Consider the following 13,183-nt stretch of genomic DNA (forward strand, 5'->3'; position numbering starts at 1 on the left):
GACACGAATAGTTTTCCGGAGCACCAGGAGGCTCTGCTTCAACTCCTTACTTATGTTTTGCTTTGCGCTAGTGAACTCGATTATTGAATCGAGCTGCTCCACCACTTTGCGCATCGCGGATAGTGGCCCGTCCAGTGCGTTGGTTGGGCTATTTCCTACCACTACTGGGGGGTCACTGGTGCTATCAGATGCAGCACTCGCCGCTTCACTACTCTTCCCACGGGGGGGAGATCTCGCCAAACTACCTCTAGCAAAGGGGTTTGGCACCTCCGTTTGTTTATTGTTATTTTTATTTTTGTTCTCCATTTTAGTACCCACGAGTAGTGCGAGAATAAATGTCCGCCACGCCAGAGCTCCGCATTAACGTGGTAAGGGACGCTTACTGTGGGGGTTGTCCAGGTACCCCACAGGCTCCGTTAACGATCGAGCATCTTTTTCACCCCCTCGATCACTCATCCCTCGGCACGGGTCGCTTCACGCCTTGGAATTGGGCTTATGACCTATTTTGCTTTATGTGGTGACCGCGGCCCAGATCATCACAACCATCCTCCTTTACCAGGGCTTTGGACCTGTAGCTCTGGTTCTCAATAGTTCCATGTACGTATATTATTACAGACATGCTACTATTGAGATCCGTCATTCGCTAGCGGAGTTAGATCGTTGACGTATGGGTGAGCGGATGATCCTTATTGTATGTCCGCGTACTTGGCTAGATTCATATTGTCGTGAAAGGCACAAGCGTTCCTATGTTAACGTATTTGATTGCGTAGCTGTTTTTATGTCGTGTATGGTAGCATGTGTATTACTTCACGTGTTTGAATTCGTTTATATAACCGTTTGCAAATTCGCGTAAGTTTTTTAATGTTCGCGTAATTTTAATTTCGATGTTTTATTTTGAGTGTATGGTTCAGATTAAGCACCGGTATACTTGTTGTCTAGTGTACATAAACTCCGTATTTTAGAGTAGGAGATCTCGGAGGAGTATGATTCATTGTCGTGCAAGAGTGGGCATTTATTGTTAGCACATGAGACCGCGTTTATAAATTCATAAGGAAATACAGTGATAAAATTACCATACGATGACAAACAGATGGTGGTTACAAATATGACCATATTTAGTTATATGAATGTCTCATGATTTTTCAGAGCACATGATCATGAAATGATCACGAAAATTCTATTAAGTGATAAATTAAATAGCATTCAAAATTCATGAAAAAATCTTGCTTAACTAATAGAACCTGACAAACCTTCATGCTACGACATAAATTTACGAATAGCGGCACAATAAACAGATCGTGTAATACATCGACTGCAGTGGTGAAATTGACCGGCAGTACGATGAAATCTACTGTGCGATCGGTAAGAACTGAGTGAAAAAAATGGTTGAATGGGCTCATATACCGCGTTAATAACTCGAGTGTAATAACTATCGAGCCCAACGATCCTTAATGCCTGCGTTCTGTTTGCAGAGTGAGCTCGTGTGTTTTAATACTTTGTCGGCGAATACCAACGCTAATTTCGAGTGGAACGATCAATGACGGGCCACATGTTTGCTCTGGGACAAATCGTGGGTAAATTTCGGGAATATAACTAGTGGACTCACCATCTGATTATGGATTTCAAAGCGGCGTACAAATCTGTGAAACGAAACTAACTGTGGCAAATAATGTTTGAAAATAGAATTCCTGCATAACTAATTAAGCTCGTTTGTATGACACTGAAGGTGTTAAATCAAGCCTAAAAATAGCTGGAGTAGTAGCGTAGTAACGAGGAGGGGACTTGGGCACAAAACTCCGCCAGAAATATTTTAATGAAATTTAACGATGTTTATTAATTCTGGGGGTACGATAGGTCGCTATATTCGAGGTTAAATAAAACAATGTGCACGCCTAGAAAATCAGCAGTTAAACTTTAATTTGAAGAATATGAATACCGCAGATTATTTAAAAATTAATAACACAAATAATTCAATAATGTCATTCAGGTAGGAAAATGAGGAGGTTGCAAGTTATGTGAAAAATCACGAAACCCTGGAAATGTTGAAAAAACGTTTTTTCAGCGCCTGCGTCTGTCTTTGTACTTGTGAATGACTTCTTCGGTGTCCCTGTCGTCGCCAGAGTGTGGAATGGAAGTAGTGTATTCCGGCTCACCTCGTTTGCGCTTCGGAGCATTTTTTGGATTCCTTTAACTTGATTGAATGTACTGTACTGAGGACGAAAGACATTGCATACGCCGTAACTAATACAGCTGATCCACGGTAACAGAGAAGTGTCAATGCGATTAAAATTAAAGAAAGCCCCCGGTCCGAATGGAATACCAAACGTAGCGCTGAAAGCTGTGGTCCTGGCATATTCAAACATGTACAGGATAGAGATGCAGAAATGTTTAGATGATGGCAACTTCCCCGAAATGTGGAAGGTACAGAAGCTCGTATAGGCTTATATGTCCGCTAAACACACTGCGAAAACTCCTGGAATGAATCATCCTTAACAGGTTGACGAATTGCACGGAAAGTTTATGGACTGTCCAAGATGCAGGAGATCGATACTGCGCTGAAGTTACGATAAATGTGAAGAATCCGTCCAACAGCTTGCCAGCCATCGCTGCACCTATGCTAGATACTGAAGAGCTGCTGCCAGAGTAGAATGCTGCTGTACGAGATGAACGAAGGGCAGAAGTCAATGCGAGTCATAGCGGGCGTTCCTCAGAGCTTCATACTCGGTCCAATTCTTTGGATGGTGTCATGATACTGTGGCTGCCCAGAAAATCATAGGCTTCGCGGACGACGTGGCACTAACGGTGATGGGTGAGATACTAGAAGAAGTGAAGGTGTCGGTGATTGAAGCAATAGGCGCGATCGCGATCTAGATGAACAGGGTTAAGGTGCAGATAGCTCACCACAGGACGCAGATGTTGTTAGAAAATTGCAAAGCAGTTCAGCGGATGCAGATCACCGTTGGAGGGCGCGTGATCGCATCAAAGCGTGCACTAAAGCAATCGCGAGTGACCTGTTGAGCTTCAACAACCACGTTTGCTACCTGTCGGCCTACAAAAAGTCGGCGAATGCATCGCATGCATTAGCGAGGATCATGCCAAACGTTGGCGGCCCGAGAAGCAGCACGAGACATCTGCTGTCTAGTGTTTCGTCTTCGATACTGCGATATGGAGATCCTGCGGGATGCGGCTCTGAAAACCAACCGGAACCGCAAAAAGCTGAACAGTACGTTCCGGCTGTTGGCCGTACGAGTCGCGAGTGTGTACAAAACAATATTGTCGGAGGTAGTGTGCGTTATCGCCTGGATGATCCCCATCTGCATTCTTAAAAAACACCAAGAAAAGTGAGGAAGACGGTGAGTAATCGACTCGATGGCGATGTGGCAGCAGGAATGGGACAATACGGAGAAAGGAAGGTGGACCTGCCGGCTTATCCCGAACCTGTCGACGTAAGTCAGTAGAAAGCACGGAGAGTTGATCTTTCACCTGACACCGCTCCTGTCGGGCCACGGCTGCCACAGAAAGTATCTTAATCAGTTTGGACACGCAAAGTCACCATTGCGTCCGGAGTATGAGAGCCTCAAGGAGACATCGGAGCATGTGGTCTTTGAACGTCCCAGATTAGAAGCGACCTACAGGTAGCTACTTGAACAGTGTGGTAATGCAGATCATGCCCACCTTACAGCGGAAATGGCGTGATGAACAGCGAGCAACGGTTTCGGGAGAGCAAGCACCACCAGGAAACTCATCACAAGAGCAGGCTGGATCCACCGTCGAAGACTAGTCGAATAGACTTCGACAGAGCGCCGGGTAGTCGAATAGACTTCGACAGAGCGCCGGGTACAACTCCGCTAGCGAATGACGGATCCCAATAGTAGCATGTCTGTAATAACATACGTACATGGAACTATTGAGATCCAGAGCTACAGGTCCAAAGCCCTGGTAAAGGAGGATGGTTGTGATGATCCGGGCCGAGATCACCACGTAAAGCAAGGTAGAGCATAACCCCAATTCCAAGGCGTGACGCGACCCGTGCCGAGGGATGAGTGATCGAGGGGGTGAAAAAGATGCTCGATCGTTAACGGAGCCTGTGGGGTACCTGGGCAACCCCCACAGTAAGCGTCCCTTACCACGCTAATGCGGAGCTCTGGCGTGGCGGACATATATTTCTCGCGCTACTCGTGGGACTTTTCATGGAGTAAAATAAAAATAAAAATAAACAGACGGAGGTGCCAAACCCCTTCGCAAGAGGTGGTTTGGCGAGGTCTCCCCCCCGTGGGGAGAGTAGTGGAACGATGAGTGCTGCACTCGAAAGCACCAATGACCCCCCAGCAGCGGTAGGCAATACCCCTACCAATGCATCGGAGGGGCCAATAGCTGCGATGCGCAAAGTAGCGAAGCAACTCGATGCTATAATCGACTTCGCTAGCGCAAAGCAGAACATTGCCAAGGAGTTGAAGTTGAGCCTTCTGGAGCTCCGGAAAGCTGTTCGTGTCGCAAGACAGGAACAGCAGGCATATGTTGAGAGGGTGGAATGTCGGGAGAGGCCCGACAGAGAAACCCAGACAGTGGCCTCCAATAGGGAGGAAAGAGAGAAGGTCAATAGAGGTTCACAGACAGTGGCCTTTACCTTCTACGGAGCAGCCACGTCGATCGGAGCGGCGACCGAGTTCCCCTCGAAGGGAAAGGGAAAGGGCAATCGCAAGACGGCATCGAATGCGAAGCGCCCTAGGAAGTCGCCAGGAGAGGGTGCCAAAACCGACACCACTCGGCGTGCAACCGTCAAGGTCAAACGCCGCCTGGGTGAGGTAAGCGAGGGCGAGAGTGACCTCGCTGTGGAGAGCGACGGTACCAGTAACCCGGCACGACCGGGGCAGGGGGGCTCAAACCCCTGGACGCTGGTTACCAAGAAAAAGCCGGCACCGAAACCGGAGGTACCGCGGCCTGCGAGGAAGGCCAAGGACAGAGGCGAAGCCTTGTGGTTAAAAACCGACAAGGACAAATACGCCGATGTCCTTAAATCGATGAAGGCGGCCGAAAGCCTCTCGGCCCTTGGGCAGGATGTGCGTAGCGTAAGACGCACCAACACGGGAGAGATGCTCCTGGTGCTGAAGCGAGGCGCACAATCAAGTGCAATATACAAGGCCTTGGCCCAAGAGGTCCTTGGTGAGGGCGCCCAAATCAGGTCGCTAGGTGCGGAAACAACTCTCCAGTGCAAGCACTTGGACGAGTTCACGACCGCAGAAGACGTCGTCGCAGCCGTCAAGGAGCAATGCGACGTCACAATCGAGCGGGCCTCTGTGCGATTGAGAGACGGACCCTCTGGCACCCAAGTAGCCTACCTCAGGCTACTGAATGCGGATGCCAAAAAGGTAACCGAGAAAGGGAAGCTGAAGATCGGCTGGTCGGTATGCCCTATTAGTATACCCCAGCCGCCTTCAGTGGACAGGTGCTATCGGTGCCTAGAATCCGGCCATAAAGCTTACGAATGCAAAGGCTTAGACAGGAGCAAGCTATGTCGTCGATGCGGCGAGGAGGGGCATAAAGAGCGGGGGTGCACTAAGGCATATAAGTGCCTTATCTGCACCTCTAAGAAGCAAGCCCATAAACATGCTATGGGCGGACCTTCGTGTCCCTTCGGCGAGTTAAATAAGAAGAAGCCGTGAGAGTCACACAGCTAAATCTTAACCATTGTGCAGCAGCCCAACAGCTGCTGTGGCAGTCGGTCTCGGAGTCGAGGACAGATGTCGCCCTCTTATCAGACCCGTACAACATCCCTGCCGGCAACGGCAATTGGGTGTCGGATGGGTCTGGAATGGTGGCAATCTGTACAACGGGAAGGTTCCCGGTTCAAGAGGTAATACACCCCTCCGCCGAGGGTGTGGCGATTGCCAAGATCAATGGTGTGTTCTATTGCAGCTGCTACGCCCCACCAAGGTGGCCAATAGAACAGTTCTACCAGATGATCGACAGGCTCTCGTCGGACCTCGTGGGCCGGAAACCGGTAGTAATAGCGGGAGACTTCAACGCTTGGGCAGTGGAGTGGGGCAGCCGCTGTACAAATAGCATGGGTCAAGCGCTAATGGAAGCGTTTGCGAAACTCGATACTGTGCTAGCTAATGATGGCTCCGCTAGTACATTCCGTAGAAACGGAGTGGAGGCGTGGATTGATTTGACCTTTGCCAGCCCGAGTCTGGCTCCAGGCATGGAATGGAGGGTAGACGAAGGCTACACCCATAGTGATCATTTAGCAATCCGCTTTAAGATCAACTATGGTGTGCAGCATCCGAGGGCGGGAGATCCCTGTCAGGTACGCGAGTGGAAGTCCAGTCAATTCGACAGCGAAGCTTTCACCGCGGCCCTGGGACTGGAGGCCAACACCGACAGTCTAAGCGGGGATGCGCTGGTAGCTGTTCTATCACGCGCGTGCGACGCCACTATGCCGAGAAAAACACTGCCAAGAAACGGTAGATGCCCGGTATACTGGTGGAGTGCCGAGATTGCAGCTCTACGGTCAGCCTGTCTCAGAGCTAGACGTAGGATGCAAAGAGCTCGCACCGAGGATGCAAGAGAGAACCGCCGTGAAGTGTTTCGAGCTGCGAAATTAGCCCTTAACAAGGCTATTAAAAGCAGCAAGAGAGCGTGTTTCGACAACCTGTGTGAGAGTGCCAACGCGAATCCGTGGGGTGACGCCTACCGGATTGTGATGGCCAAGACCAAAGGGGGCTCCTCACCCCCAGAACGGTCTCCGGACCGGTTGGCAACGATTATCGAAGTACTCTTCCCGTCTCGAGCCACAAGCCCCTGGCCACCTGCACTACGAGACAGTGCGGGCACGGTCGAAATGGTGGTTCCAGTGACGAACGAAGAACTACTCGCAGTGGCTAAATCCCTAGCAATGAACAAAGCTCCAGGGCCGGATGGAGTTCCGAACAACGCTCTCAAGGCAGCGATCATAGCGAACCCGAACATGCAGTTATCCATGTGGGAGAAGTCGCGATCACTTCACAGCGAAGTCTGAAGTCTCTCGGAGTCATTATAGACGACAAGCTGACCTTCGGCAGCCATGTCGACTATACGTGCAAGAGAGCGTCGACTGCTGTTGCGGCACTATCGAGAATGATGTCCAACAGCTCAAAGGTGTGCGCCAGTAGACGTAGGTTACTGGCAGACGTTGCCGTATCTATCCTCAGGTACGGCGGCCCGTCATGGTCAAGAGCACTGAGGGTAACCAGTTACCTACGGAAACTGGAGAGCACCTACCGCGTGATGTGCCTCAGAGTGATATCTGCCTACCGCACGGTATCACACGATGCATCCTGCGTGATAGCGAGCATGATGCCAGTCGGGCTGGTCATTCGGGAAGATGAGGAGTGCTTTGAGCTACGTGGAAATAGGGGAGCCCGCGAGCGCACCAGGGTGACCTCGGTCGCCAGATGGCAGCGTGAGTGGGACAACTCCTCGAAAGGTAGGTGGACCCACCGGCTGATACCTAGCATATCGAGCTGGGTGGGAAGACCCCATGGGGAAGTTCACTTCCACTTGACACAATTCCTGTCAGGCCATGGCTGTTTCCGTCAGTACCTCCACAGGTTCGGACACGCGGAGGTCCCAGTCTGCCCGGACTGCCCAGGTGTAGATGAAACTGCCGAACACATACTGTTCGTATGTCATCGGTTCGACGTCGAAAGAAGAGCAATGCTTGACGTCTGTGGCTGGGACACAACCTCGGATACCCTTGTTCAGCGGATGTGTCAAACGGTGGAGAAGTGGAACGCAGTCTCGGCTGCTACCATCCAGATTGCCAGTAGGCTACAGGTAATCTGGCGAACCGAGCAACAGACGGCGGGCACGGCTAACTAGTGATTGGTTAGCTGGAGCGAAAAAGGCCAAGCGCAAAATAAGAGAGTGAATGGTCTGTTCATGCCGAGGTAGGTTGGCGCAGCGAATGGCAACCGCGTAAGGGGTAAACCCAGCCACCCCGAAGCAAGACAGAAGAGTGAGTGTATAGGCGTATAAGTGGACTGCCTCATGCCAAGACGGGAGGGTCGTAGCGTAGTATGTTGGAACTAAGCTATCGATGCCTCATGGCGTGGCAGAGGAGTGAAAGGATGAGCATCCAAGTCAGTCTCACATTGCATGTTAAGGGTGAGCATAAAAGTCAGCCTCACAGGTTGGTAGAGGCTAGCACAAAAGTCAGCCTAGCAAGGAATGAAAAAGGTGAGCACAAAAGTCAGCCTCGCATGGTATGTCAGAAGTGGGGCCTAAGAAAAATGTTCCACATGGGATGCCAGAGGGAGTGACAAAGGTACAATAGAGTGGCACGATTGAGAGTGAATCAGGTGATAGGGTGAGCACCCAAGTCAGCCTCACATGGATGGGTAGGGCGAGCACAAAAGTAAGCCTAGCAAGGAATGAGTAAGGTGAGCACACAAGTCAGCCTCGCATGGAACGTAAAAGGTGAGCACAAAAGTCAGCCTCATGTGGGAGTGTTTGAGAGTGAATCAAAGTGTGATTGAGAGAGCACCCAAGTAAGCCTCATACAGGATGTATGATCGCGCGAGTGAGAGTGAATGAGTACATTGAGTACAGCCATCCCCCCAGAAGTAATACCGAGAGGTAGTTCCTGGGAGGAATGATGGCGGAGCCCAATGGAGTTTAGTCGGTATTAATGGCTGGTCACCATTCGAGTCCGACACGCCCCCAGTGCACCCCGTGTGGTAGATTGGACCCTACCGTTAGCACGTGTAAAGGTCTTCCCCATTGTAAAAAAAAAAAAAAAAAAAAAAGAGCGCCGGGTACGGGTCGTGGGAGCGCCAGCGAACGGGACACCACACTCCATCCGGAATCGCCGGACCGACCACGGCACCCTACCGGCCAGGTATCTCTCCGTCAGCGTAAGCTAGATTCACCACCGGGAACTAGACTGAGTGAGAAAGTTTTACGCGACGGCGCCGGTGGTTGAGAGGTAAGCGTGACCCTCACGCACTCCAGTTGGTCTGGTCTCAATCTCAGCCGAGGTCGTTGAGAATTTGCTGAGGTGAAAAAGATGGTCACGTCTTGCTTCGGAAGGGAAGTAAAGCCGTTGGTCTCCGGTCTATGTGTTTGGTGGATCGATATCTAGTCCAGATAGTGACGTAACCTCTCTGGCGTAGGTAAAGAAGAATTAGATCCAACTTCAATACTTACTAATAAATATCCTCGCCTCTAGAAAAAGCAAGTATCGGACTAACATTCCTACCCTTTCCTTTCGCGATCTACGTTCGGGCCTGGCCTGGCATCGGTATTGATCCAATAAAAAACAGTTTAGGATCACCAGGAGCTGCACATTGAAAGATGTTTCGATACTCCAAGCATGATTATCTACTGATTCCCAGTTCAACTTCAGCTAATCCAGATCGATAACGGAGTAGCAATCAGGGGTGGTCGCACAAGCTCAAGCTCAATTTTCTCTTCTGCTTAGAGAGTTTTACGGTCACCGCTGTAGATTTCCTCGCAGATCATCAGCTTATCGGCAAACTTGTCCGCAAAAACTAATTTATATATCGTGAGAACATCATCGTGATCGCTGGTGACATAAAACTTCTGTTGCTTAAACCGTTTTAATTCGAATTTAACATACGGTTTTATCGTCCATAAGGATGCTTCTGTTGGATTTGTTCAATTCCTGGTCATATAACGTTCAGGCCTGCGTTTTGTAATGTTTTCCTTAATAGCCCGATAGCAACCTTTCCACATAAATTACAACCTCAGTTTTTGTTGGCCACATTTACGCCCTAAAGATGGTTTTGAAAGTTTTCATGAGGACCGGGTGTAGTTTCCGGACCACTGCAGCGCTTCAATGCCTTGGTGACACCTCACGGGAACAACCAAGCATTCCTGGAAACTTTTGCACACTACATATACAGTGATTTTGAAAATTGTTAGTTCCTCTGCGATCCTCATACACGCCTTTGCGAGGTTTTTATTACGTTTGTGTAGAATTAAAACCATCGCAAGGCTTTATTTACCGAAGTGAGAAAAGTTTCACAGTCGGGCAATCCCACAATCCTCAAAATAATCTCCAGTTTCTACCAAAAAGTACTTCTAACCATATGAATGTGTCTAGTTCACATCATCCACAGGACTTATGAGATAGGAATTACAACTAGCGGTAAAACTCTCGTAATCACTTTATAGAGAAAGGCGTCTAAATCAACCAGTTTGTGTACCAGCGCCATCTGAATGACATTATTGGACCTTGGGCACGTGCAGATTTCTGTAAAGCCAAATATGTATTTCAACAGGGTTGGGTACCGCCTGATGGAGCGAAAGAGACTTTGGAACTCTATAGCATACTTTTTCCGAGATATGAAGAGATATGGCTAAGGATGAATGCCCATCGAATTCTTTTGATTTTAATCAGATGGACTACTTCGTCTGGTTCATTTTTTGAGTCCATGATCTGAACTAAGCCAAATTATCTGAAGGTAAGCCGAAAAACAACTTGGCGTTCCTGGAAATGACGTCCATCGTTGACATTTCCCAAAACGGTTGAAGGCCTGTGTACAAGTCAATGGAGGACATTTCGAGACTTTAATATAAACATTCAAAAATATGTTACTTACAATCCTCATAAATATATTGATATTCCTTACACAAGCAATAAAGTTGTGACAAACATTAATAACAGATAATTTTTCCTCATCCTGTATTGTACCACATTGTTAAATTTCAACATAATGTGCTGGAGCAAATGGAAAAAATTTCACATCATTCCACCATATTAAAATCTCATTCCTGCCCATGAACTAGTTGAAATGTACTTCATTTCCATCAACTTGAATAATGACAGAGGTGACAAACCCATCATTATTTAGCTGAAGACGCATTTTGATAGATAAGACTCTTCACAATTTCGCTATTTACGCTTTTTTTTTCGCTACCCCCTCACGTACCATCTGCTCGTTCTGTCATGAAATCCTTATTCCACACGAACACGCTGCTAAATCTTCGCCAGTGTGGTGCATAAATTCTTCATCGTGATTCTTTCGCCCCGCAACACATTGTTGGAGAAAATCCACAACCCTTCGAGTACCAGCCGAAGCCCGATGCACAACGGTTAGCGGCAGCTGCTATTCGCCTACCGACAGAATCTTGAATACCAGAGTGAGTAGCACTGAAAACTTCAAGTATCCGAAGCCACTTGTCTAGCCACTTGTTGGTTACGTGCGGGTAAAGTGCAGCCTCATACCGCGCACAGTGGGAAAGTTGGTTTGTTAAGTGTTCAGAACTTGTTTCTCGTATCCTTCAGAGCTAACTTTGTCCATTCTTCGCCTACCGTAGTGCATTTTTAACCCCTGAAAAACTTCCTGTCGTGTCAAACGAACGAATTTCGTAGCAAATAGATAATCCTCTCCACACCCGCCCTCGCCAGACGTACCAAAGGAGTTCAAGTCAACCACATTCTTTGACGAATTCCGTCACGAAGCTCCAAAGCGGAGGGCAAGCAAAAATGTCTATTAGATTGCAAATCAGGTTAAGAATTGCATTCATATGCAAACTCTGGTTCCTAGTTTCCCGACCCAAACACTCGCACCCCATCCCGTAAGCCTACGTGGATAGTGCAAAATGGAAGCCCACTCAATCATCTTCCAGCGCGCTGACTATGTTGGGCGCCAAAAGATTTTCCTACTCAACTTCCCCGGAAAGTGATTTCTTTTTCACAACCTAGCAGTGCAGGTTAAATTTATTATACTTTTTCTTTTGTTGTTGCAGAACCGATTCTTCTCGCTTGTTAGCCGTTGAATCTCTAAATTGGATTTTGAAAAGACGAGAAGAATTGGTTTTTCCTTCTTTGTCAATGGAGTAGGAGGATATTGCTAGGCGTGAAAATGTGATGGAATTCAAGTTATTTTCATTAGTGAAAAGTCGTTTTTTGGAATGTGTTGTGACTATCAAATGAGGGGGCAACTTTAATCATCACTGTACAGTGACTCGCCAAAACCTAACCATTTTAAACGAGTGTAAGTAACTATAATTAATGTGTAGAAGAATAGAATTGAAAGATGTCTCCCAGACTGATTAAAATGGCAATCAATTGAAATTATCACGGTTGGTTACAAAAAAATATCCACATTCTGTAATTAAAACATAATGACAGGAAAAATCAGTGTCGCTCGATTGGATCAGTCAGCGGAACACCTGCCGCCATTAAATGCTAATAGTGTGATTACAGGCTTTACGAATAGGCATCTGCAGCCAAACCACGATTGTACCTTTCAGCATGAAAGACCTCCCATCAAATGGTTTTGTTTGGCCATGCATAAAAATTCGTGCTGCCCAGTTGGATTCTCCCTTTAAAGCGTATATCATTTTCTCTTTCCTGTAATTGACCAAATGTAGACAAAGGCCTCACCCCTTCACCACCCGCCTGGTGCATATTCACATTCACGATCGTTTAAATGGCTATGGTTTGAAAGCCCCTTCAAAAATGCCGATTCGAAACTCATTAATTAAACGCAAAGCATTCAAATTATCGTCCGATTTCGCTTCATTCGTTTAAATTTCTGTACGAATGAATAAATCATTCAGTGTAATATTCGTGGCGATGCGTGTGTGTGGTCTCGCTTTTTATGCCTTCAAGCGGTGTGCGACGTTTCTTCATATTATACTGAGACGCCCGAAACGGCGATGGGGCGGGTTTTCAGCTGTTTTCGATATTAGCAAATTTTGTAAAACCACTTATAAAAAATTTAGGATGGCGGCTGCAACAATTCGATTTCTGTGCTGATTCCGAACTAAAATTCTATTGACCGCTCGTGAGTTTCCCGTGATTGATCAAAGCCTGTTGAAATTACATATTGATCCAATTGTATGATATTTAGGAGTAGTACATCACACTCAACGTGCAACCTAAAGAGACTAAGATTATAGTATGACTAAGCTGACCAACTCTGATGAACAAATCCGTCCACTGTGGGTACTGTTTGCCAGAGCGTGGTGAACGATTTCGCTTCGTTGCGGTATGGTGTACGGATTTTTTCGCCAGAGTTGGTCAGCTTAAGTATAATCAATAACGTAGATGGCTACGCCCATTCAGGACAATTTTGGGATGGAAAGGAATGTTAGTTCAACACGTGTGACTATTATGACTGAGGAATTCTCTGCATCGTCCACAAGCGTTGCAGGATATGATTGGTGTTAG

The 13,183-nt window shown here is 47.6% G+C and overlaps 1 protein-coding gene across 1 annotated transcript in view; it reads left to right on the forward strand.

Annotated features, from left to right (window-relative positions):
• Window positions 1-13,183, forward strand: part of LOC131679706 (netrin receptor unc-5-like) — a 176,149-nt gene that overhangs the window by 20,028 nt on the left and 142,938 nt on the right. The window lies entirely within an intron of this gene.

The sequence above is a fragment of the Topomyia yanbarensis genome, chromosome 2, assembly GCF_030247195.1.
Source record: "Topomyia yanbarensis strain Yona2022 chromosome 2, ASM3024719v1, whole genome shotgun sequence".
NCBI lineage: Eukaryota > Metazoa > Arthropoda > Insecta > Diptera > Culicidae > Topomyia > Topomyia yanbarensis.